This window comes from Eriocheir sinensis, chromosome 48 (assembly GCF_024679095.1).
Source record: "Eriocheir sinensis breed Jianghai 21 chromosome 48, ASM2467909v1, whole genome shotgun sequence".
Classification (NCBI taxonomy): domain Eukaryota; kingdom Metazoa; phylum Arthropoda; class Malacostraca; order Decapoda; family Varunidae; genus Eriocheir; species Eriocheir sinensis.
Window position 1 is genome coordinate 12,296,996 of NC_066556.1, and position 25,000 is coordinate 12,321,995.

A 25,000-nucleotide genomic window follows, 5' to 3' on the forward strand; every position below is an offset into this window, starting at 1 on the left:
TTAGTGTTGAAGAAGGTGATAGCTGGGTGTTGTCAAAGAATAGGGGATAGTTGTTTGGAAGATTGTGTCGGGTGGATAGGTGGAGAAACTGTGTTTTTGAGACGTTGAAGGACACTGGTTCTTCTTGTCCCAATCGGAAATAATAGTAAGGTCTGAGGCTAAGCGTTCAAATTGCCTCAAGCCTGGAATCACTTAGTTCCTGTTGGGTGGATCTTCTATTAAAAGAAGGTGAGTAATGCAGAGTAGAGTCATCGGCGTAATAATGAATACGACAGTTCGTTTTGGAAAGATCATCAATGAATAACAGAAAGAGAGTGGGAAATAGGACAGAACCTTGTGGAACACCACTGTTAATAGGTTTAGGGAAAGAACAGTGACCGTCTACCACAGCAGAAATAGAACGGTCAGAGAGGAAACTTGAGATAAAGGTATAGAAAGAAGGATAGAAACCGTAGGAGGGTAGTTTGGAAAGCAAAGATTTGTGCCAGACCCTATCAAAGGCTTTTGATATGTTCAGCGCAATAGCAAAGATTTCACCGAAACGGCTAAGAGAGGATGACCAAGAGTTAGTTAGGAAGGCAAGGAGGTCACCAGTAGAATGCCCTTGCGGAATCCATACTGGGGATCAGATAGAAGATCAGAAGATGATATATATATATATATATATATATATATATATATATATATATATATATATATATATATATATATATATATATATATATATATATACAGTTCAAGGGCAATATATAAAATATTAAAAAAACTAATAAAAAAAGCCCGCTACTCACTGCTCCTACAAAAAAGTCAAGAGGAGTGGCCGAAAGATAGGCCAATTTCGGGAGGAGAGTTGTCCTGATACCCTTTTCTTGAAAGAGGTCAAGTCGTTGGCAGGAGGAAATACAGATGAAGGAAGATTGGTCGATAATTTACCAGCGTGAGGGATGAAAGAGTGAAGATGCTGGTTAACTCGTGCGTAAAGATTTTGAACAGTAAAGGAATGAGCTTGAGTAGAAAGTCGTGTGCGGCGAGCCCGCGGGAGGGGGGGAGGCATGCAGTTAGCAAGTTCAGAAGAGCAGTCAGCATGAAAATATCGATAGAAGATAGAAAGAGAGGCAACATGGCGGCGGAATTTAAGACGTAGAAGAATATCTGTAAGAGGAGGAGAGCTGATGAGACGAAGAGCCTTTGACTCTACTCTGTCCAGAAGAGCAGTGTGAGTGGAGCCCCCCCCACACGTGAAATACATACTCCCTACGAGGGCGGACAAGGCCCCTGTATATGGATAGCAACTGTGCGGGGAAGAAGAACTGGCGGAGACGATACAGAACGCCCAACCTCGAGGAAGTTGATTTATTGAGAGAGTAGATGTAAAGTTTCTAGTTAAGATTTTGAGTTAAAGATAGACCGAGGATGTTTAGTGTTGAAGAAGGTGACAGCTTGAGTGTTGTAGAAGAATAGGAGATAAGTGTTTGGAAGACAGTGTCGAGTTGATAGGTGGAGTATTTTTTGTTTTTTGAGGCATTGAAGGACACAAGGTTCCTTTTACCTCAATCGGAAATGATAGCAAGGTCTGAGGTTAAGTGTTCTGCATCCTCCAGTCTGGAGTTTTGTAATTCCTGTTGAGAGGGTCTTCTGTTGAAAAAAGTTGAATAATGCAGAAAGGAGCGTATGAATGGATAAGACAGTTAGTTATGGAAAGAGGATCAATGATGGATAACAGGAAGAGAGTGGGTGATAGAACAGAGCCTTGTGGAACACCACTGTTGATAGGTTTAGGAAAAGAACAGTGACCGTCCACCACAGCAGAGATAGAACGGCCGGAAAGGAAACTGGAGAAAAGGAACAGAGAGAGGGATAAAATTCGAAAGAGGGCAGTTTAGAAAGCAAAGACTTGTGCCAGACTCTATCGAAAGCTTTCGATATGTCTAGCGCAACTGAGAAAGTTTCACCGAAACGGCTAAGAGAGGATGACCAAAAATCGAGAGTAAGAAGTTCGCCAGTAGAACGCTTCTTGCGGGACCCATACTGGCGATCAGATAGAAGGTTAGAAGTGGAAAGGTGCTTTTGAATCTTCCGGTTAAGGATTGATTAAAAAACTTTAGATAGACAGGAAAGTAAAGCTATAGGGCGGTAGTTTGAGGGATTGGAACGGTCACAATTTTTAGGCACAGGCTGTATGAAAGCGTACTTCCAGCTGGAAGGAAAGATAGATGTTGAGAGGCAGAGGCGAAAGATATTGACCAGGCAGGGTAACAGCACGGAGGCACAGTTCATAAGGACAATAGGAGGCCCTCCATCAGGTCCATAAGCCTTCTGAAAGTTTAGGCCAGAGAGGGCATAGAAATCATCATTCTTAAGAATCTAAATAACAAGCATAAAAAAGTCAGAGGGGGGATGAGTAGGAGGAATATGCCCAGAATCGTTCAAAGTGGAGTTGTTACAGAAAGTCTGAGCGAATAATTCAGCCCTAGAGATAGATGAGACGGCAGTGCTGTCGTCAGGCTTAAGGGGAGGAGGGAAAGAAAAAGTGAAGTTGGAGGAGATATTTTTAGCTAGGTGCCAGAAGTGTCTGGAAGAATAAGAGAAAGGAATCTTTTGACATTTGATATGGATGAAAGAGCTTTTGGTAAGTCGAAGAATAGATTTGGCACGATTCCGGGATGAAATGTGAAGATTATGGTTAGCGGGAGTTCGAAGGCTCTGGTACCTTTTGTAAGCTGCCTCTCTATCTTTGACAGCACGAGAACAAGCGTGATTTAACCAAGGCTTTTTAGCATGAGAGGTAGAGAAAGTACGTGGAATATATATATATATATATATATATATATATATATATATATATATATATATATATATATATATATATATATATATATATATACACACACAGAGAGAGAGAGAGAGAGAGAGAGAGAGAGAGAGAGAGAGAGAGAGAGAGAGAGAGAGAGAGAGAGAGAGAGAGAGAGAGAGACGCACACACACACACACACACACACACACACACACACACACACACACACACACACACACACACACAAGGAGAGGATATAAATGGAAACATACTTTTACTCTGGGATTTGTTTAAGCAAATCGCATCCGGGAGTATGAGGTCAAAGTCAGCAACAAGGTGTATTGTTTTTATAAACCCTTCCTATAACGGTGTAGAAGGATGTGCAAGAACGTATAGTAAAAAAAAAGAGGATAAGTGCAAGAAAAATATGGATGAGAAAGTAGACGTTGTTGGTCAGGTACTTGTCGACACTTGTAATTATTGGATAGACAAACACTGAATAAACTAAAGTCCGTATATTCTATGGAAAGTAACAGAGAAAGAACGAGTACGTGCGTACGCGATACAGCGACGGGGTGAACTGGCCCCTGAGGCACTGCCAGCCTCTGAGGGGCCACAACGGTCAAAAGCGTGGGTGCCTCCTCCCTGCCCTCGGGCTGCGCGGGCTCCGATGGTTCATCCATCAGGGGCGAGGTAGCGGGGGTGGCGGGCGAGGTGGCGGTGGCGTTAATCCTGGTGTTCCGAACACCGCGCTTGCCCATATGTACACTTAATACTGCGTTATTTCAACGATATATAGGGGCGGCGCCTCGACAGCTCGAACCGCATATAAATCGTAAATGACCATACAGCAATAAGCGGAGTTCACGGGCGGGTGTGGCCCTGGGCCTCACTCACCGGCACAGGTCAAAAAGGGCACGCACGGAATGCGGGCGGCTGGCCGTTACGCCAACCGGCTTGTACACTGCTTTTCACTATTTCTCTTTCCACAGAATCCTACTCACTGCGCCATGTTGGTCAGGTACTTGTCGACACTTGTAATCATTGGATAGACAAACACTGAATAAACTAAAGTCCGTATATTCTATGGAAAGTAACAGAGAAAGAACGAGTAGGCTACGTGCGTACGCGATACAGAGACGGGGTGAACTGGCCCCTGAGGCACTGCCAGCCTCTGAGGGGCCACAACGATCAAAACCGCTGACACCGCGGGATTAGTGTTGCCCCAGGCAAGGTGCCTATATTCAGAACTTACATTACCCACAGACGTGATGGAAGAAATTATACTTACAAAATTTATATTACTTCAATATTATAAATAGCGCCTTCAATTGATTTTTTTTATGTAATACATTATCAATCAAAAAATTGCTATTATACAATGATTGCACACACACACACACACACACACACACACACACACACACACACTCCTTGTCCTGAACTCGCGCGGGTAGGATAATGTTGTTGGAGTTCCTCGGGGCAGTTTTTGATCTCTCTCCTGTCCTCTCGCATATTCCTCTCTTTACTTGTGCTAAATGCAATGTGCTTTGGTATACGAAGATACAGTGCAACGGATTTATACCTCCTGCGACGTGCCTCCGCGTACCCTCCAATGAAAGTGATCCAGAAACTAAAGGAATTACAACTCTTTCGAAACCGCAGTGCTATATAATACAAACGAGTGCTACAAAACATACCACTGATCACCCTACCCTGATTCCGGTGGAGCCCCCTAAAGGTGTCGAAACCCTCTGGTTGAGGCTATCCCCTCTCCACCACCACCACGCTGCTTCGGTGATCATCTGCCTGGTTTATTACCCCCATCGCGCAGCCTCTGCCTCCAAGCTGATCATCCACACCATAGAAAACATAGACCAACAGCGCACACTCTTCCCCTCTGCAAAAGTGATAATCTGTGGTGACCAGTCAGGTTAACATTTGTGACATAGAGGAACAACGAAACCTCACATATGTGGTATTTTTTTCCAACCACGGTTCAAACACTTTAGACTTAATCCTCACCGACCTGACATACCTCTTAACTCCCCCCCAAAACCCTCCCTCCCATGGGGTACAGCACACATCTCTCAGTTCTGTGGACACCTGCGCCCACCACCTCAGGCAAAGCCCCACCCATCACCAAGACATACAGGGCAGTAATGGTTTCAACCACCCGCTCGTTTGGACAGTGGATCACACACCACCCCTGGACTGAAGTTCTCACAGTGTATGACGTACATTACAAGTGGAAACACTACACTGCAGCCTACCAACACATCTTCCCTTAAAAATCACGGCGAGTTAACTATTCAAACACCCCGTGGATCACAATTAGGTTAAAACGCCTAACTGAACAGCGAAACCAAGCCCTCCATAACAACCCCTTATTCTACAAGTCACTGCGAAACCAAGTAATCCGAAAAATAAAGAAAGCCAAAGCCATATATTACGCCAGAAGATCCACAGCCTCAAACAGTCTTACATCAGCAAATGGTATTAAAAAATGAGGACCTGTATGGACTTACCAAAAACAACCCATCCCATACGTCTCTCACCTCACGGCGTCAGAAGCAGCTAAGGCCATCAACATTCATTTTGCCTCCATCTGTCAATCCCTCTCCAGCCTTGACCTCACCTCACTCCCAGCCTACCTTTCCACCCAGTCATCCCTACCCCTAGTCCAGGACTATGAGGTTGCCAGGTCACTGTGCCGGCTTAAATCCAAACGCTCCACAACACCAGTCGACCTACCCATCAAAATTTATCAAGAGTTTACCCCTGAATTAGCCACTTGCCTCGATTTTTTTGTTTTACAGCAAAGGAGACAGCTCAAGGGCTTAAAAATTAGAAAACAATAATGAATAAAAAGCCCGCTACTTACTGCCCCTAAAAAAGATTAGAGAGGAGCGGCCGAAAGAGAAGTAAATTTCGGAAGGAGAGGTGTCCTGATACTCTCCTCTTGAAAGAGTTCAAGTCGTAGGCAGGAGGAAATACAGATGAAGGAAGATTGTTCCAGAGTTTACCAGCGTAAGGGATGAAAGAGTGAAGATGCTGGTTAACTCTTGCATAAGGGGTTTGGACAGTATAGGGATGAGCTTGAGTAGAAAGTCGTGTGTGGCGAGGCCGCGGGAGGGGGGGGAGCCATGCAGATAGCATGTTCAGAAGAGCAGTCAGCGTGAAAATATCAGTAGGAGATAGAAAGGGAGGCAACATGGCGGCGGAATTTAAGAGGTAGAAGACTATCGGTACGAAGAAGAGAGCTGATGAGACGAAGAGCCTTAGACTCCACTCTGTCCAGAAGAGCTGTGTGAGTGGAGCTCCCCCCACACGTGAGATGCATACTCCATACGAGGGCGGACAAGGCCCCTGTATATGGATAGCAACTGTGCGGGGGAGAAGAACTGGCGGAAACGATACAGAACGCTCAACCTCGAGGAAGCTGATTTAGTGAGAGAGAAGATGTGAAGTTTCCAGTTTAGATTTTGAGTAATAATTATCAACTCCTCCCTTCGTCAGAGTCAGTGTACCGCTGACTGGAAAACAGCTTATGTCACTCCAGTCCCAAAAACCTCAAACCCTCAATCACTAAGCGACCTTAGACCCATCTCTATCCCTCCGATTCCCAGGCTCCTGTGTGAAGACTTCGTCTTCAAATGGACATATTCTCACCTTTCCCCACTTATTGACACACATCAGTACGGCAACATGAAGACCTCTCCACCACACACTACCTAATCAGTCTCCTCGACTTTGCCTTCAGAAATCCTGTAAAACGTAAAACTTCAGTAGCCCTTGCATTCACAGAGTTCAGAAAGACTTTTGACCTCATCCACTACACCACCGTCATCAAGAAGCCAATTAACCTCGGTCTCCACCCCGGCATAGTGTTCTGGCTGGCCGACTTCCTCTCCCAGCAAAGCTAGGTGGTGAGGTATCAGGGAGTGGCCTCTCCCCCTCAGCACCTCGCCTGTGGTGTGCCTCAAGGGACCAAAATTGGATCACTGTGCTTCCTGGTCATGATTAATGACGCGCTGACCCACACGTCCCACCGCTGGAAGTAAGTAGACGACACCACGCTGGGAGTCACCATCAACAACAACGACTCTGACTACAGTCAACTCCAAGACCTTCTACTCAGCCTACAGTCAACAACTAAGTCACTGTCAACGACACCAAAACCACAGTATTGCACATTAACACCTCCTCACTCCCCGTCGCTTCCCCCGCAATCTCCATCAACGACATTCCCCTCCAGGTAATCGAGTCAGCCAAGCTACTTGGGGTAACAATAGACAATAAGCTCACATGAAAAGACCACACTACCCTACTTATCAAATCCGCCACCTACAAACTATATCTATTGCGGCGCCTCAAGACGCTGGGGACTCCTGAGCGTGTACTGGCGAATGTGTACGCCCAGTGACATCTCAAGTAATGAACGGCTTACTCTTTTGATTTTGCGGCGCCCTTGTCATTAAGCCGCGAATTTTGGAAAATCAACCGCTTTGGTGGGAATCGCCATAACTCCCTTATTTCTAAGGCTACAGAAATGTTTGTGGTATCAATCGACGGCAAATGAATGAATTCCAATATGGTGCATAACATTTCCCTACTCTCAGTAGTTTCGTCGCTAGAGATCGAAACCTAAACCCTGTCGAGAGCGATTTTGACGAACTCCAAACACTTTGTCGTTTTCGTCTAGTGTGACATTGCTATTGCCTCTGAAAAGCTGTACTTTGGCATGTAGCCCCTCTTGGCAATACAGTTTGACCAACTCGAAGGAATTTTTGATAGCTCGATTCCAAGTTCGTTGTCGAGCCGTCACAAAATAGCCTGTTTTTCGGGCCTTTTGCCGCGATTTGGACACGTCCTAGTTGTTTGCTTATAACATTTTTCTTTATCTACTGCTTTCCAATTTTTTTCTGATTATCAGTCTGTATTAAAAGAGCTTTCATTTGCCACCAAGCACGCCTTCTTAGCTTTTTGCTCGAGCTCGACCAGCAGTCGCGATGAAAATTCGCCGAATCAGACTCATTTCACGCGCCGGGACGAAAAACCTTCCTGAAGCCTCAAAAATTTATATATCTGCATATAAAAGATCATATATGAACACTTCAATATGTTGACTATCTTATATTAAAACCATTTTAAGATATCTATATAAAAAGTTGCCATTTTTATATAATAATTTCACTATATAAATCAACCTATATTAAATGCCTTATTATACATGTTACTTCTCCTTTTTTTTTAGTATTCAATCATATTTCTTCCCATTTATGAATAATGCAATGTGTGATTACATAAAAACTAATAATATATGAAACATGTGAACAGAATAATACTATAAAGTTAATGTATATTGTGCGCTATAAAGTGTTTGTAGTATGTTGATATATGTGTCATTTTAATTAAGTAATTGTGTATAAATTACTTCCAGTATATGTTAAATTATATTCAAGTTTAAAAGTACATGTATAAACTTTATAAACTGTTTTATTGTTTAGTTATAAAAAAGGGTGGGAACGCGTTATATATATATATATATATATATATATATATATATATATATATATATATATATATATATATATAAATATATATATATATATATATATATATATATATATATTCATAAATGGGAAAAAATATGGTTGAGTACTAAAAAAAAGAAGAAATAACATGTACGTTTAATAAGGCGCTAATATAGGTTGATTTATATAGTGAAATGATTATATAAAAATAGTAACTTTTTATATTGATTTTAATAAAAGATAGTCAACATATTGAAGTGTTCATATATGATTTTTTATGCAAATATATTAATTTTTGTGGTGTCAGGAAGGTCTTTCGTCACAGCGCGTGAAATGAGTCAGATTCGGCGAATGTTCGTCGCAAATTCTGGTCGAGCTCGAGCAAAAACTACTGAAGCTAGGAAGGCGTGCTTGGTGGCAAATGAAAGCTCTTTTAATACAGATTGATAATCAGAAAAAAATGGAAAGCAGTAAATAAATTTAAAAGTTATAAGCAAACAACTAGGACGTGTCCAAATCGCGGCAAAAAGGCCGAAAAAGTCTATTTTGTGACTGCTCGACGACGAACTTGGAATCGAGATATCAAAACATCCTTCGAGTTGGTCAAACTACATTGCCAAGAGGGGCTACAAGCAAATTACAGCCTTCTAGAGGCAATAGCAAAGCCACACTAAACGAAAAGGGCAAAGTGTCTGGAGATCGTCAAAATCGGTCTCGACAGGGTTTACGTTTCGAGCTCTAGCGACGAAACTAATGGGAGTAGGGAAATGTTATGCACTATATTGGAAAGCACATTGGCAGGGCTAAATCATTTGTTAAATAAGAGTTTTGAAATTCTCAAAAAAATGAGCGGTTTTCAAAGTTGGGAATTCAAATTTTTTTTGTCAGTCGTTTTTTGCGAATTTATTCAATTTGTGAGCCTTTTGAGTCGGTTTTCGAGCCCGGTCGCTAATTACAAAATATAACCCTTTCATTGTGCTGTCGATTGATACCAAAAACATTTCTGTAGCCTTAGAAATAAGGGAGTTATGGCGATTCGCACCAAAGTGGTTGATTTTCCAAAATTCGCTGTTTAATGACAAGGCAAGTGTCCGTTCCATGGTATAGCCTAATAACAGGAGGGTTCATTGGTACACCACATTCATGCTCCCAAAGCTCACATACGCGTCTCCAGCTTGGTCCTCCTCTTTCAACCTCACACAATGCCGCCAACTTGAAAAGGTACAAAAACGAGCCTGTAGGATCATCCTGGGCCCCACTTACGAGTAAACCACCTACCAAGACGCCTTCGATTCCTTCACATTCATCACCCTCCAAGAGCGACACTCGACTCTGCTGCAGCGTTGTGCAACCAGTCTCCTCAACCACCCCAGACACCGCAGACTTCTCCCGCTTGCAGGGACTACAACAAATTGGCTCCAATACAGGCACGGACAGACCGCCACAAGAACAACACCGTGCCCGTATTGGTCAGCAAAATTGACCCCATGCAAACCACTCTCAGGAATAGAATTTGTAAATACTGCATTTCCATATTTATTACATTTTTCCATTATCACATTTTTTTAATATTGTTGTTGTTGTTTTTGTTGTTGTTTTTCTTCTTCTTCATTTTCTTCTTGGTCTTCTTCTTCTTCTTGTTATTATTATTATTATCATCATCATCATTATTATAGAAGCATTGCCAACACATTTTGTCCACATAATTTAGGGATATTTTCAGCTCAAGGGCTGCAATTCTTTTCCTAATGAATTGTTTTCTTCTTCTTCTTCTTCTTCTTCTTCTTCTTCTTATTATTATTAGTAGTAGTAGTAGTAGTTTTATTATTGTTATTACGTAAGCTTTGACCTTGGTTGGAGTTGGGGGTGTTCAATTTCATTCTGAGTCAATTATCTGCATTCAATACGCTATATCATATTCATTATATTTTTCACAAACTGGTTCTTCGAGCTGGATACACTGAAATATTCATTGCTCCCAAGCACGGTTGAAAGTCTGAGATTAGCAATCCAACAATATTTCCAAGTAACCTATTATTACAGGGCGCTCGCTAATTACGTGCGATACCCTTAGGCTCAAGCAGGACTCTTGCCGTTTGTAAACACGGAAATAATGAATTATGGTGAGACTCGGACTGATAATTACCCACGGTTCCGGGAAATCTTATACCCAGGCTACCACTTGTTAATTAACGTGCTAGTGGTTGATGGTAGTTCCGAGACATACGTGAAACGGTCGGCTAAGTTGTTTGAGATTCATTAGACCATTGAATCATCCCTGTAGACTTGCGAGCCATGCACAGTGTAGCTACATCCAACCTGGGAAGGCAGGCAACACATTTGGCACGAAGTCAAAGGTGCCATTAATTTTAATTATGAGCGGGGGGCAACTAAATTTAATCATAAAGTAATTTGAAAATTGTTAGGATTTATCCACCTCTTGTTATTGGTTAATTCGCTTACGTAATTTTTCTGAGCACCTCTTAGGCGGTTATTATTTAATTCAATTAAAATATTGTCTACTAAGAGGAATGTTGCAAGTCATTAGGCTTATTGCGCCACTCTTAGTGACCAAATAACTCAAGGACTCCAGAGCCTTAGCGTGGATCAAACGCAAGTAAAAACCTGGAACCGCCTGTTAGAGAACCGATTAACAGATTTGGGGAAGTTGTATACTTCTCTCTTTGATGAAATACAGGATTATGAGGAATTTATTAAGGTCTTTCTAGAAAAGGCTTCACTAGAGGAGAAAATCCTTTCCCTCTTAACTCAAATTAATACAGCCCTAATTGAGGAGCCAAATCCATCAGTAAACTTGAAACAAATTTTGGATCTACACAAAATTGAACTACCAGAATTTGATGGGAAATACTCAGAGTGGGATTCCTTTTGGGATCGATAATCCGCTAGTGTAGATTCTAGAGCCGAACTAACTCCTGTGGATAAACTTAACTATCCGAATGAAGCATTGAAGGGTAATGCTAAGACACTAATAGATGATAATTATGAGGATGCAGTGAAATTATTAAAAAAACACCTATGATAACCCGAAAAGGAAACAAAATGAGTTTGTATTGCACTTAATTCACATTAAATCCCCATGCCGTAATGCAAGCTCATTGTCGGAGTTTCGGGCCCAATTAGAATGCACCCTCATGAAATTGGAAAATCTGGGCTATAACTGAGCTCTTTCTAGTTGGTTCATCTCCTCTGTCTTGAGGGAGAAATTTCCTGCCAAGACGGTGAAGATGATACAGCAGAATGTCAACAAAGACTATTTAGTGCTTGGAATGTTCGCGTTATGAAGAAGGCATGCTTATTTCCTATCTGAGTACTCTGTATGGTGTGTATATTGGTGCGTTGAATGTTCTAGGGTGTGCTATATTTTCTGATTAGGTATTTGATAGTTTAAAATCAAGTTATCAATACTGATGGCTAAGACTTCATTGTCATTCTATTACTAAATACATCTGTGCTGTTTATCTCTCACCTAAATCTACTAACTATGTAAAATTCTTTGACTATTTGAAATCTATAGTGGAGCACATCTTGGCCCACTCTCCCTTCGCCGAAATCTTCATTTTGGGAGATTTCAATGTTCACCACCAGCTTTGACTTTCATCCTCTTTCACTGACCAGCCTGGTGAACAAGCATACAGCTTTGCTCTCCTCAACGATCTAGAGCAGTTGGTTCAGCACTCTACACGTATTCCCGACCGTCTTGGAGACAGGCCCAACATACTAGACCTCCTCCTTTTTTTTTTTTTTTTTACAACAAAGGAGGCAGCTCAAGGGCACACAAAAAAGAAAACAATAATAAAAAAAAAAGCCCGCTACTCGCTGCTCTCAAAAAAGAAACAAAAGAGGTGACCGAAAGGAAGATCAAATACGGGAGGAGAGGTGTCCTGATACCCTTCTCTTGAAAGAGTTCAAGTCGTAGGCAGGAGGAAAAACAGATGAAGGAAAATTGTTCCAGAGTTTACCAGAGTGAGGGATGAAAGAGTGAAGATGCTGGTTAACTCTTGCATAAGGGGTTTGGACAGTATAGGGATGAGCTTGAGTAGAAAGTCGAGTGCAGCGGGGCCGCGGGAGGGGGGGAGGCATGCAGTTAGCAAGTTCAGAAGAGTAGTCAGCGTGGAAATATCGATAGAAGATAGAAAGAGAGGCAACATTGCGGCGGAATTTAAGAGGTAGAAGACTATCAGTATGAGGAGGAGAGCTGATGAGACGAAGAGCCTTAGCCTCCACTCTGTCCAGAAGAGCTGTGTGAGTGGAGCCCCCCCACACATGAGATGCATACTCCATACGAGGGCGGACAAGGCCCCTGTATATGGACAGCAACTGTGCAGGGGAGAAGAACTGGCGGAGACGGTACAGAACGCCCAGCCTCGAGGAAGCTGATTTAGTAAGAGATGAGATATGAAGTTTCCAGTTGAGATTTTGAGTTAAGGATAGACCGAGGATGTTTAGTGTTGAGGAAGGTGATAGCTGGGTGTTGTCAAAGAATAGGGATAGTTGTTTGGAAGATTGTGTCGAGTGGATAGGTGGAGAAACTGTGTTTTTGAGGCGTTGAAGGACACCAGGTTCTTCTTGCCCCGATCGGAAATAATAGTAAGGTCTGAGGCTAAGCGTTCTGCAGCCTTCAGCCTTGAGTCGTTAAGTTCCTGAAGGGTGGGTCTTCTATTAAAAGAAGTTGAGTAATGCAGAGTGGAATCATCGGCGTAGGAATGGATAGGACAGTTCGTTTTGGAAAGAAGATCATCAATGAACAACAGAAAAAGAGTGGGAGATAGGACAGAACCTTGTGGGACACCACTGTTAATAGATTTAGGGGAAGAACAGTGACCGTCTACCACGGCAGAAATAGAACGGTCAGAAAGGAAACTGGAGATAAAGGTACAGAGAGAAGGATAGAAACCGTAGGAGGGTAGTTTAGAAAGCAAAGATTTGTGCCAGACCCTATCAAAAGCTTTTGATATGTCCAGCGCAATAGCAAAAGTTTCACCGAAACGGCTAAGAGAGGATGACCAAGAGTCAGTTAAGAAGGCTAGGAGATCACCAGGAGAACGCCCCTTGCGGAACCCATACTGGCGATCAGATAGAAGGTCAGAAGTGGAAAGGTGCTTTTGAATCTTCCGGTTAAGGATTGATTCAAAAGCTTTAGATAGACAAGAAAGTAAAGCAATAGGACGGTAGTTTGAGGGATTGGAGCGGTCACCCTTCTTAGGTACAGGCTGTATGAAGGCATACTTCCAGCAAGAAGGAAAGGTAGATGTTGACAGGCAGAGGCGAAAGAGTTTGACCAGGCAGGGTGACAGCACGGAGGCACAGTTTTTAAGGACAATAGGAGGCACTCCATCAGGTCCATAAGCCTTCTGAGGATTGAGGCCAGAGAGGGCATAGAAAACATCATTTTGAAGAATCTTTATAACAGGCATAAAGGAGTCAGAGGGGGGATGAGTAGGAGGAATATGCCCAGAATCGTCCAGAGTGGAGTTTTTGAAAAAGTTTGAGAGAAGAGTTCAGCCTTAGAGATAGATGAGACGGCAGTGTTGCCGTCAGGACTGAGGAGTGGAGGGAAAGATGAAGAAGTGAAGTTGGAGGAGATGTTTTTGGCTAGATGCCAGAAGTCACGGGAAGAGTTAGAGAAAGCAAGGTTTTGACATTTTCTATTAATGAAAGAATTTTTGGTTAGTCGGAGAATAGATTTGGCACGATTTCGGGCAGAAATGTAAAGATCATAATTAGCATTAGTTTGAAGGCTCTGGTACCTTTTGTGAGCTACCTCTCTATCATTGACAGCACGAGAACAAGCGTGATTAAACCAAGGCTTTTTAGCGTGAGGAGTAGAGAAAGAACGAGGAATGTATGCCTCCATTCCAGAGACAATCACCTCCGTGATGCGCTGAGCACACACAGAAGGGTCTCTATCCTGGAAGCAATAATCATTCCACGGGAAATCGGAAAAGTACATCCTCAGGTCGTCCCACCGAGCTGAAGTAAAATGCCAGAAGCATCGCCTCTTCGGTGGGTCCAGAGGGTGTACAGGAGCGATAGGACAGGATGCAGAAATAAGATTGTGATCGGAGGAGCCCAACGGAGAGAACAGTTTGCAGGATAAGCAGAAGGGTTTGAGGTAAGGAAGAGGTCTAGAATGTTGTGCCGATCTTCAAGACGGTCGGGAATACGTGTAGGGTGCTGGACCAACTGCTCTAGGTCGTTGAGGATAGCAAAGTTGTAGGCTTGTTCACCAGGATGGTCAGTGAAAGAGGATGAAAGCCAAAGCTGGTGAACATTGAAATCTCCTAGGATGGAGATTTCAGCGAAGGGAGAGTGGGTCAAGATGTGCTCCACTTTAGAATTCAAATAGTCAAAGAATTTTACATAGTTGGTAGAGTTAGGTGAGAGATAAACAGCACAGATGTATTTAGTAATAGAATGACAATGAAGTCTTAGCCAGATGGTGGAAAATTCAGAAGAGTCAAGGTCGTGGGCACGAGAGCAAGTGATGTCGTTGCGCACGTAGGCGCAACATCCAGCTTTGGATTGAAATTTAGGATAAAGATAGTAGGAGGGAACAGAGTAGAGATTGCTGTCAGTAGCCTCAGAAACCTGTGTTTCGGTAAGGAAGAGAAGGTGAGGTTTAGAGGAGGAGAGATGATGTTCCACAGAATGAAAATTAGAGCGAAGACCGCGAATGTTGCAGAAATTGAGAAGAAAGAGGTTCGAGGAGTTATCAAGACACCTCTCGGGTCGGCAGCCAGAAGGGGAGTCCTCCCTGGGGGAATTTGTGGTCCCCCCCCCAGGCGGGGACTCCGAGGCTTGGTGTATGTGCGCAATTTTGAAATTTTAATTTTGGGAAAAGGTGTATATGTTGTGTGAATGTAGTGTGGTGTGGATAAAGAGAGGATCTGTCTTTAGAGAGCATGCTGAACTACTCTCCGGTGTTGGTGAGACAATAGGGAAACGGTTAGTGAGGACATGGGAAGGGTCTTTGGAGGGCTTCAGCTCACTTCTCACCTCCCATATATACCTCACCGCGAGTGGCTTGCGCCCGTTCGGTAGGTGTCTTCCTACCTACCTCTAACCATTCTGCTTACTCTGTCAAACTGTTCTCTCCGTTGGTCTCCTCCGATCACAACCTTATTTCTGTATCCTGTCCTATCGCTCCTGTACATCCTCTGGACCCACCGAAGCGGCGATGCTTCTGGCATTTTGCTTCAGCTCGGTGGGACGACCTGAGGATGTACTTTTCCGAATTTCCGTGGAATGATTACTACTTCCAGGAGAGAGAACCCCTTTGTGTGTGCTCAGCGCATTACCGAAGTGATTGTCTCTGGAATGGAGGCATACAGTACATTTCACGTACTTTCTCTACTCCCCATGCTAAAAAGCATTGGTTTAATCACGCTTGTTCTCGTGCTATCAAAGATAGAGAGGCAGCTCACAAAAGGTACCAGAGCCTTCGAACTCCCGCTAACCATGATCTTTATATTTCCGCCCGGAATCGTGCCAAATCTATTCTTCGACTTACCAAAAACTCCTTAATCCATAGCAAATGTCAACACCTAGAGTTCTCTAATTCTTCCAGAGACTTCTGGCACTTAGCCAAAAACATCTCCGCAAATTTCACTTCTTCTTCTTCCCTCCTCTTCTTAACCCAGACGGCAGCACTGTCGTCTCATATATCTCTAAGGCTGAACTTTTCACTGAAACTTTCTGTAACAACTCCACTGTGGACGATTCTGGGCATATTCCTCCTACTCATCCCCCCTCTGACACCTTCATGCCTATTAAGATTCTTAAGAATGATGTTTTCTATGCCCTCTCTGATCTCAACTCTCAGAAGGCTTATGGACCTGATGGAGTGCCTCCTATTGTCCTTAAAAACTGTGCTTCCGTGTTGACACCCTGCCCGGTCAAACTCTTTCGCCTCTGCCTATCAACATCTACCTTTCCTTCCTGATGGAAGTACGCCTTCGTACAGCTTGTGCCTACGAACGGTGACCGTTCCAATCCCTCAAACTACCGCTCAATAGCTTTACTTTCCTGTCTATCTAAAGCTTTTGAATCAATCCTTAACCGAAATATTAAAAAACACCTTTCCACTTCTAACCTTCTATTTGATTGCCAGTATGGGTTCCGCAAGGAGCGTTCTACTGGGGATCTTCTTGCTCTCTTAACTGACTCTTGGTCATTCTCTCTTAGCAGTTTCGGTGAAACTTTCTCAGTTGCGCGAGACATATCGAAAGCCTTCGATAGAGTCTGGTACAAGTCTTTGCTTTCTAAACTGCCCTCTTTCGGATTCTATCCCTCTCTCTGTTCCTTTATCTCCAGTTTCCTTTCCAGCCGTTCTATCTCTACCGTGGTAGACGGTCACTGTTCTTCCCCTAAACCTATCAACAGTGGTCTTCTTTCAACAGAAGACCCTCTCAGCAGGAATTACATGACTCCAGACTGGAGGATGCAGAACGCTTTACCCTCTAAGTGCTATGGCCGGGCATGGTTTGAACCCCGTACTATTGAAGCCGGGGAGAAGTGAAGACAAAATTCACACGTTAGCATCTCAGAAGTTGCAGTGTGATTTGGGAGGGAGGGAGGAAGTAATGAATGAAGAAGGGGAAAACACTGGTGTTTTATATTGGGGAAGGATTAGCAGAGATAATTATCTTCCTCTCGTTCTTTCTTCTTTCCTTTCTTACTTTCTCTCTCTTTCTCTCTTTTCTCTTTTTTCTTTCTTCTTCTTTCTTTCTTCCTTTCATTCTTTTTCTTTTATTTTTTTAGCCTTATCTCTCTTTCATTTTTACTTTTTCTTCCTTTCTTTCTTTTTTCCCTTTTTTCTTCTCGATTTCTCCTTTATATATTTATTTCTCATTATTTTTTTTCTCTCTTTATTTTGCTTTCTTTCCGTTTCCTTCCCTCTTTCTTCCTTTCTTTCTTTCTTTCTCGCATTCTTCATCTCTCTTTTTTCTCTTTCTCCTTCCTTCTCTCTTTTTTGTTTCTTTCTCTCTTTATTTCTTTATTTCACTCTTGATTTCTCTTTTCTTTCTCTCTTCCCTTTCTTTCTCTTTCATTCTTCTTCTCTCTTTCTTTATCTCCTTATTTCTTTTTTGCTTTCTCCCTTTCACTTTCTCCTTTCTTTTTTTCTTCCTCTCATTCTTCTTCACATACGCAGGATATTTTGAGGAGGGAGGGAGGAGAGGAGGATGGGGATAGATGGGGAAGGAGGAGGAGGAGGGGAAATCATTATGGAAAGGAACTCTCTCTCTCTCTCTCTCTCTCTCTCTCTCTCTCTCTCTCTCTCTCTCTCTCTCTCTCTCTCTCTCTCTCTCTCTCTCTCTTCAAATTTATTCAGGTTATTGGTGGCGATGGTGACGATTATAGGTGACCTGACCTTGGGAGGAGTGTCAGGTCACCCTGGTACACCACTCTCTCTCTCTCTCTCTCTCTCTCTCTCTCTCTCTCTCTCTCTCTCTCTCTCTCTCTCTCTCTCTCAGCATATCTTGGTATTAGTTCACAGTGCTGTGCAGTGACTCCAAAAATTAGGGATATCTATATGACTATTATGAAATCAGCCCCTTGCCATAAGTAGAAAACAGTAAACTGATCGTTGTGTTCATGTAGGGTATGTTGCTTAGTTGTGGTATCATGAATGAAGTAGATGTAGTGATGTGAATTTTGTCAGGAGTTGCTGGTTGCTAATAGAAATCCCTCGTACTCATAAACGATGCAATTTAACTTGCATGTTGAGTGTCAATATCCTACTTTTTAAACAGCAAAATGAAATAGTGCCATTATTACCATTTACCATTACATACCTTGGATAATTATAATCATTACATATATTTTTAATGCACGCACTCTGTACGTTTAAATTATTATCTATATGAAAAAAAAACTAATATATTTGAAGTAATTCTGGAGTGACGTAGAGTGAGGTATAAGGTAAAATCTTTAAATCTAAGGTAATTGTCCTCAAAATCTAAGGTAATTCCGAAAGTCAATTCCGAGAACTCTGTTCCTTTGTCTCCTCCCGCCGTCATTTGGTGTAGTTACATTTGTCTCCTCTCAGTACGCTACTTGTGCTTGAAGCCTTACACGTGCGACATTTGAAATGATGATTTTCATTATTATGTGCAGTACTTAATTAGTTGTATTTCATTTTAGAATGTCACACCGACATTATTTTTCATAGATTTCTTCAAAATAAAGATCTTATCAGAAAGTGGATTTCGCTCGTCATAGATGTCACAGGAGAGAGAGAGAGAGAGAGAGAGAGAGAGAGAGAGAGAGAGAGAGAGAGAGAGAGAGAGAGAGAGAGAGAGAGAGAGAGAGAGAGATAAATTATTTGTTTTACCGTACCAATATGGCGGTCAGCGGCCGGCAGTATAGGCTTTGGAGTGGCCCTCAGCGGGCGCCGCTTTTCACTGTGAGGTGAAGCATGGGGGGTAGGGGTGGGCGGAGTCTAGCCGGAGAGCAAGTCCACCCATAACATTGGCTTTCTCGCTCCCAGATCGTCGGAGTAAATGAGTTTGTCTGCCATATTTCTTCCACATATCATATGTTTTTAGTTATTCAAATGTTGCAGTATATGCACTAGGGATGTAAGTACAGGTTTTCATAGAAAAAACACCAGCATTTCCTTGTATTTATTCAGTAGAAGATGAGAAGAAATGTTTCACACTCGCCTTGATCCCTCACACTTCCTCTGTTTAATGTTCATTATATATTGACCATGGCCTCACTTTTAATGTAGAAGGATGTACAGCCTTCTATGTAGAGCGTCTCAGATGTGATGAGAACTCACTACGAGAAAACAGAAGGAAGTATTGGGGCAGGAAGGGGAAAAGTTTACCAATGCGCAAGTAATAGTCTATATTTGACTCAACGTCAACCAACCGTGTTACACAATCATGTATGTCACTGATAGAGGAATATTAACCAGTAAATAGAGAAAGTGCAGCATACAGGTCAGGAACCAATTACTGAGAGGGGTTGGTTTCATGTTTTTAGGGAGAGAAATGGTTGTGGAGTGGTGGAGATGGCTTGATCACCAGAGGTGAGAAAAAAAAAAAAGACTTACAAGAGTGGAATAAATAATAGAAGATAACTCCTATAAGAGAGAGAGAGAGAGAGAGAGAGAGAGAGAGAGAGAGAGAGAGATGACAATGAGAGAAAATGAGAATGAGAAAGAGAATGAGAGGTAATGAGAATTAGAGAATAAGAATGAGAATGAGAGAGAATGAGGGAGACTCGTTATGAGAGGTAATGCACATGTGAGAATGAGAGAAAGAGAGAGAGAGAGAGAGAGAGAGAGAGAGAGAGAGAGAGAGAGAGAGAGAGAGAGAGAGAGAGAGAGAGAGAGAGAGAGAGAGAGAGAGAGAGAGAGAGATGTATTATATTGTACTGTACTGTATATTGTATGTTTTTTTTTGTATATATATATTTTTTATAGTTTATGTAGTTATGTACTTATTTTTTATATAGATTTTATTCTGCCCTTTGAATAGGCAGCACACGACAGTGCATCTTTGGGTTTGTAAATAGTATATATGTATCTATGCTTAAATAATAAGAGAGAGAGAGAGAGAGAGAGAGAGAGAGAGAGAGAGAGAGAGAGAGAGAGAGAGAGAGAGAGAGAGAGAGAGAGAGAGAGAGAGAGAGAGAGAGAGAGAGAGAGAGAGAGAGAGAGAGAGAGAGAGAGAGAGAGAGAGAGAGAGAGAATTACATAAAATTACATAGATAACCAGACCACACATTCCCTAAGGCCCAAAGTAGGTGGTCTGTCCTAAACCTAAGTGACAGTTGTTATGCGGCCACCATGGCGTTGAAACTGACTTAGTGAACATTTAGATGGAGGAGACAGCTAGCGGTCTAGATTATTCTTAAACGATACAATCGAGTTACACTGCACCACTGACGGTGGTAATCTGTTCCAATCTCGAACGACAGCATTAGTGAAGAATAATTTTGTGCAATCTAAATGAACTTGTCTACATTTCAGTTTAGCGCCATTATTTCTCGTTCGCGTCGAATCATCCATCACAAACAGCTTGGTCGGATCCACGTTGGTAAAACCGTTAAGTATTTTAAAGCACTTGATCAGTTTTCCTCTGAGGTGGCGTTTTTCAAGAGAAAACAGATTTAGATGTGACAGCCTCTCCTCGTAGGGTTTGTTTGGTAATGAAGGAATCATCTTGGTTGCTCTATGCTGAGCACCTTCTAATTTAGCAATGTCTTTCGCATGGCAGGGAGACCAAAACCGCACGGCATACTCCGAATGAGGTCTGACGAAACTATTATACAAAGGTAGTATAACATCTTTATTCTTGAATGAAAAATTTCTCTTAATCAAACCGATCATCCTGTTTTTTTTTTTTAACGGACTCGTTGCACTGCTGGGAAAACTTGAGGTTAGCCGCGACTGTGACGCCAAGATCTTTGACCGAGTGAACGTTTAACGCCGCACATTTCATAGTCCTTCTTTATATTTCTAGATCCAACCTGCAGAATCTGGCACTTGTTTATATTAAAAGTCATTTCCCATTTTACTGACCAATCTGATATTTTATGCAAATCTTCTTGTAGGCTCCGCCTGTCACATTCCGTAAGTACCGCATTGCCGATTTTCGTGTCATCCGCAAATTTACTAATGAAATTATTGAGACCAAGGTCAATGTCGTTGATGTAAATGACGAAGAGAATGGGTCCCAGGATAGAGCCTTGGGGGAGATTGAAAATGACGGGGAATGATAATGAAAATGAGAGAGAGGTAATGAGAGAGAGAGAGAGAGAGAGAGAGAGAGAGAGAGAGAGAGAGAGAGAGAGAGAGAGAGAGAGAGAGAATTAGAGAATAAGAATGAGAGAGAATAAGAATGAGAAAATAAGAATGAGAGAATGAGAATTAACGTTGTCAGGCAAATGAGTGCCCGTGGATTGAATCGACTCGGTAACTTGCCCAGTTTTACACTCCTAATTTACATGTTTTGCAAAATAACTGTGTTCATTGTACTTCTGATAGTACCAAAAGACCTCTTCATTCCAGTAATGTGACCTGATTGTGTGTTAAAGCCATGGGAGATGAATGACAGATGATTTCCTTGAAATTTCCACCAAGGAATCATTCGTATTTTTTTGTGTCGCTCTTTTTCAAGCTCAGTTTTCTCGCCTCCTATATATAATGCTTCACCACAAATATAATTTTGTCTTACCGATGAAACCTTATGCTGCCATCGCCCCATCTGTGGGCACAACCAAAGGCAGAGCAAGCCGGCATGAAGGCAAAATATTGAGGTGTGTGGGTGTCGCGCGTCCGGCCAGCCGGCCAGTGTTATGGGTGGACTTGAGGGAGGAGGCGGAGCAAAGCCCAGGCCAAGACTGCTTCACTTCTGTGACGTCATGCCCTCTCCTTCCATTCTTCCTCCAAGGTAAAGGTCAGTCAAGCGCACGGTATCTATTCTACCACAACTTTATTTCGCGTGACGTCACACTGGGCATAGCGGCCGGTGTAAACCTACCTCCTTGGATATACGCAATGCTCTCAGACCAACGGCTACCCTTTATATAAGATTCTGGATGATTTAAAGCATGGATGCCTTATGAAATTGTTATTATTTTATTAGAAAAGGATAATAACATACAAATGCTCAAGTCAGGAATAGAACGTGACAATACTCATGTGTGTTTTTCTAAGTCCTCCCTGTTTACGTATTCTCTCACGCAGTTTATATGTGGCACCGTTTTCTGTAATGGAATAAAAGGCCCATTGCACTATAGTCGGTTCCACGAGAGCTGGCGGAGATTTCCCTTTAAGGGGGAACTCACGGACTTGGTATCATTGCATGGGTGATGGTACTGCGCGCTCATTGACAAATTTTTAACTTGTTCTGATGCACATAAAATTGACTTTGTATTCCTACCAAAACCCTTTGTGAGTTGTAAGGTAACAGATTGCACGGATAAAAACTAATGCAATAATATCTTTATTGATAAGTATGTGCCTTTTAAACTATTATAAATCGACCTGAAACGACATTCATAACATAACTAAGTCATAGTCATAGTCAGCTAGTAGTCAGTGAAGAGTCACAGTGAATTGTGCTAAGGAGGAATATTAATTAAACTACAGAAGCTGTGCAAGGTGTTTTACATATCTCCCTCCCACGGAGTCTCCTGACGGCGACACGGAACCCAAGTAACACGTCCGGCATAACAGTATATATAGACTTTGATCCTGAGGTTCACGACTCCCGTGTGTTCGCTCGACACGCTGCCTTGCCTGTCCGTGGTTGGTGTGGTGCGGGGGGTGGCGTAACAGTATGTACACTTCATGGATCATGCATCAGTGCTAAAGAATATATATATATATATATATATATATATATATATATATATATATATATATATATATATATATATATATATATATATATATATATATATATATATATATATATATATATATATATATATATATATATATATATATATATATATATATATATATATATATATATATATATATATATATATATATATATATATATATATACATATATATATATATATATATATATATATATATATATATATATATATATATATATATATATATATATACACACACACACACAGAGAGAGAGAGAGAGAGAGAGAGAGAGAGAGAGAGAGAGAGAGAGAGAGAGAGAGAGAGAGAGAGAGAGAGAGAGAGAGAGAGAGAGAGAGAGAGAGAGAGAGATATATATATGTGTGTGTGTGTGTGTGTGTGTGTGTGTGTGTGTGTGTGTGTGTGTGTGTGTGTGTGTGTGTGTTTATTTAACTAGTTGTATTTACCTAGTTGTGACATACGGGGAAAGAGCTCCGCTCGCGCTGTCCCGTCTCTATATCCGCTCTTATCCAACTTTTCCTTAAAATCATGAATGTTTCTTGCACAAACCACCTCCTCCTCCAGTCTATTCCATAGTTCAATGCTTCAGTTTGGGAAGCTAAACTTTTTTCAGATCTCGCCTACACGTGGTCGCCCTTAACTTCTTTCCATGTCCTCTCGTTTCTCTCTCTTTCCAGACACACAGGTCCTCTCTGTTCAAATGCTCCACCCCGCTCGCCACCCTGTACACCGCTCTCAGGTCTCCGCTTTCTCTTCTCCGCGGGGTTGTGAGCCCCATGCTATTGAGTCTCTTCTCATCGTCCGATCTCTTCCGGTACCATCTTAGTTGCCATTCTCTTCACTTTTTCCAGCTTCCTTATGTTCTTCTTTTCGTGAGGAGACCAGACCACTGCTGCATACTCCAACCTTGGCCTTACATTGTAACTATTATTTTCTTCATCATCTCCTCGTCGAAATACACAAATGCCGTCCTTATGTTCCTCAGCAAATTCAGAGTTTGTCCCGTTATCCTGTTGATGTGTTTGTCCGGTGACATGTTCTCTGAGACAGTCACTCCCAAATCTTTTTCTTTCTCTGCTCTGCATATTATCTCACTTCCCATCTTATAATCATATTCACATCCTCTACCACTCCTACCAAACTCCATTTTTTTTTACATTTCCCAAGGTTGAACTCCATCTGCCATGTACCACTCCACTCCCATATTCTATCCAGGTCCCTCTGCAGTGCCTCACAGTCCTTCACATTATTTACTCGTCTCATTAGCTTTGCAACATCTGCAAACAAACTCACATAGCTGGACACTCCGTCCACTATATCATTTATATGAACAGCAAACATTATTGGTGCCAACGCCGAACCTTGTGGAACTCCACTCATCACAGGGCACAAGTTAGAAACCCTGTCCCTGATTATCGTCCTCATTTCCCTGTTAGTTAGGAAGTCCTCCAGTCACCTAATCAGTCCATCACCCACTCCACCCCCATTTTTAATTTTCCAAATTAGTCTTCTGTGCGGTACTTTGTCGAATGCCTTTTTCAAATCCAGGCACACTTCATCCCCCCAACCTTCTCTCTCTTGTATTAAATCTGTCACCCTTGAGTAATAACACAACAAGTTGGTGACACAAGATCTCCCTCTCCTGAATCCAAACTGGCAATCCGAGATCATTTTCTCACTTTCTAAGAAATCTGACCACCTGTTTTTAACCAGCCTCTCGCATATCTTCGCAACCACACTAGTGAGTGATACCGGTTTGTAATTTAATGGGTCCTCTCTCTTGTCTCCTTTAAAAATTGGTACTATGTTTGCTCTCTTCCAATCTTGTGGTACCTCTCCGTCACTCATGGAGGCGGTCATTATGGAGTGCAGTCTTTCTGCAAGTTGCTCACTACATTCTTTCAAGATCCACCCTGATACACTCCATCCGGCCCCGTCGCCTTTCTTACATCCAGCTCGTTCAAGCTTTCCTTGACCTCCTGCACCGTTAACTGTATCTCCTGCATAACCCTTCCTCTTTCCTGGCCCGGTGGTTGTACAAATTCGTCTTCTTTTGTGAAAACTCTATGGAAACTGTTATTCATCACTTCTGCCATCTGTGCTGGGTCCTCATATGTAGTTCCATCCATTTTCAGTTTATCGATTTTTTCTCTATTCTTTATTTTGCCGTTCACATGTCTATAGAATAGTTTGGGTTGGTCTTTGCACTTGTCGATTATATCTTTTCCATATTTCCGTTTTTCTTCTCTTCTTATCTTTGTATATTCGTACCTTGCTTGTTTG

The 25,000-nt window shown here is 42.1% G+C and overlaps 1 protein-coding gene across 2 annotated transcripts in view; it reads right to left on the bottom strand.

Annotated features, from left to right (window-relative positions):
• Positions 1-25,000, bottom strand: part of LOC126981609 (uncharacterized) — a 69,766-nt gene that overhangs the window by 39,206 nt on the left and 5,560 nt on the right. The window contains exon 1 of one of the 2 annotated variants that reach the window (XM_050833048.1): positions 3,354-3,932. The exons of the other annotated variant lie outside the window; for it this stretch is intronic. The gene's annotated coding sequence lies outside the window, so the exon portion shown is untranslated. Of the gene's footprint in view, positions 1-3,353; positions 3,933-25,000 lie in introns of those variants that run through there. 2 annotated transcript variants of the gene reach the window in all.